Below are 2,921 nucleotides of genomic sequence, written 5' to 3' on the forward strand. Positions count from 1 at the left end.
AGAAAAGACTTTAAATAATTAAGTTTAAAATCTAAGACACAAATCCAGTCTTTTGCTGCTCTTTTTTCTTGGCTCTATAAGCCGCACGAGTCATTCTCTGTTCTTTTAAATCTTTTATCTCCAAACACTGTTGCTTAGGTTCCACCTGCAAGCTTGCTACTGCTAATGACGTTATTCCTTCAGTCGACTGCTCTTCAGATTTTTGTTCACTTCTCTCAAATTGTGGGGATGGTGGTGGACTTGCCTTCAGAACCGAAACATAGAAATCTCTTGCTTTCAAAATTGTATTAAGTCTGTAACGTGTCCCTTTATAGTTCATCACAATCCCCACAGGTATATCCCATCTGAATTGCACATGACGTTTTTTCAACTCCTCAGTCAAAAAGGCAAAGTCTTTTCTCTTTCTAAGAATTTTAGAAGGTATTTCTTTCAAAATTATAACATCCTGAGCTGCAATCTGAAATCTCTGCTTATAAAAAGCTTGTATAACTTCATTACGAAGTGATCTCTTGGAAAAATAAATAACCACATCTCTTGGTAAATTTCTCTGCCTTGCAATCCATGAATTAACCCTGAAAATGTTTTCTATTTCTCTAGAAATTTCTTCAGGTCAGGTCCACAGCCCCAAATAAAAGCTAAATCTGCTGAGATTTCTACTTTCAAGTTTCCTTGCGAATCTTCCTTCAACCCCCTTATACGCAAAGCATATTCCATTTCTTTATATTGTAACATAGTCATTTCATTCTGTATTGTATCATCATTATTTTCCATTTTTCCAATTCTATCTTCTAATTTTTCCACATTCTCAACAACTTCATCCACCGTTTTATCCAAGCGTTCTATATGAAGTGCTAATCCTTGGCAAGCCAGCAATATGTCCTCCCTCAACACCCTGATTTTCTCCTCAAGAAGCTCTACAGTTTCTTGTCGAATCTGCCTTACTGTTTTTTCCAGAGCATCTTGTAAATCCTTGAGAGTAAGTACCGGTGTAGAAGGAGGAGGTGGGGGAGGCTTAGACAAAGCCGAAGTTCCAAAGCATTTTGAAGCCATTTTCAAACTGTGACCACTTCTTGTAAAATTTATTTAGTCTTGTAAAGCAAACAGTTACCAAAAAAAGAAAGGAGGGGATAGTAGAAAAAATCCCCCCCCCCCCGATTCAAGAGAAAGGAACTTGCTCTCTAAGTAAGCCACCAAATTCCGTTACATTGTTTCAGGATAGTTACCAAATAGAAAGTGGAAAGTAAAAGTAAGAGTCTTTCATAACGGGAAACCGCATTCCTCCGCCATTTTCACTTCTTCCTTTACTATAAATAGAGAAGATACTTTACTTGTCTCTTGAGTTAAAGTTCCAAGTTCTGACAAATCTGATCCTCCTGGTCAGCCCCGTCTGCTCTTAATTGTAATCATAAATCTCTTTAGGCAGCAGATGTGGAAGCTGTGTCTGGCTTTGTTCCTAAAAAAGGAACAAAGATGTCTTGGGGTGCGGAGAAGACCCAGACTCCAAGAGAGTTCTCACCTTTCATCCTCCAAAAAAAACAGATGGAGGAGAAAGGGAGCTCTATCTCTATCCGAGCAAACTCACCCCTTCCTCTTCACCCGAGGAAAGAGGTTCCAAGCCGAGAAACAGCTGTTGACCGCTGTTTCTTCAGACTTTAACGCAGTCCCAGGCGGGCGGCTAGAAGAAAGCCGCCATCCCCGCAGCTGTCACCATCGGAAGTCAACAAATCTTGATTAAATCTTGGTTTGGAGAATAAGCATTTTTTTTTTAATCTTTATTGGACAAAAGAGCAATGCAGAGAAATTGTGTTTTGCTTCCAAGGTGCTGGGTGAAACCGTAATGTAGCTCCATTGAGGACTACATGGTGAGTGCGATTGGTCAAGATAGTTATGAATCCCTCTGGTGGTGATGCTGTCTATCCCACATTTTTTTGTGTGTTACCAAGAAGTAGACTGTGGTCGGCTTTGTCACATGCCTCACAGAAGTCCAAGTATAGTATATCCATTGAATTTACTGATACCAGGTTGATTGGTCTGCAGTTTGCTGGATCTATTTTTTCCCCATTCCTGTAATATATTATAAAATAAAAAATGTCTCGCAAGAAAGCAGGAATCAAGAAGTCATGATGGGATGGAGCTCATAAGTGCAAACGTCCCAAGAAGCAGAAACAAAGGATAAGAATCAGAAATGTGTTCTGAATTCTCTTTCCTTCCCTTTTGCGTATGCGATGCCTTAGTTTTTGGCAGGGCTGTGGAGTCGGAGTCGGAGTCGAGGAGTCGGAGTCAGAGGAAATTTTGGGTACCTGGAGTCAGAGTCGGAGTCGACAAACAATGCACCGACTCCGACTCCTACTAAATTTAGATTGGAATTTAAAAAAAAGCAAGTTTAAATGTCCCAATTCACAAAAAGTTATAATTAATGACTTCTCTACTGTAAGAATAAAGACCAATGCATGCAGTGCTTCACGTAACCACAAAACGAACACGTTAAGTGACCGTGAAGAAGCATGCTTTTCATGTGCTTCACTATATGGCACGCAACGCATAATTAGGAGCGGCAATACTTATACTTTCCATAGTGTTGTGTTCTGCTGTTACAGGGAACGCAGCGCCCATGGGTAACCTAGCCTCTCACTGATAAGTGATTAAATAAATATGTTTTTTGCAGGGCTAGAGACACTTGTATAAGTGAAGGGAATGGAGAGTCAATAGTTCAAGACTGAAGCTTTAAACCAGGGGTGTCCAAACTTTTTTCAAAGAGGGCCAGATTGGATGAAGTGAACGTGCTGGAGGGCCGAACATTTTTCCGAACATTCTTTGAACCATTACAATTAAATGCAAATGAATTATTTTATGCCTCTTTCCTCTCCCTCTCTTTCCTCTTTCTCTCTCTCTCTCTCTTTCCTTTCCCTTTCCTCTCCCCT

Source organism: Protobothrops mucrosquamatus, unplaced genomic scaffold (genome assembly GCF_001527695.2).
Source record: "Protobothrops mucrosquamatus isolate PMUCROS unplaced genomic scaffold, P.Mucros_1.0 scaffold5062, whole genome shotgun sequence".
NCBI lineage: Eukaryota > Metazoa > Chordata > Lepidosauria > Squamata > Viperidae > Protobothrops > Protobothrops mucrosquamatus.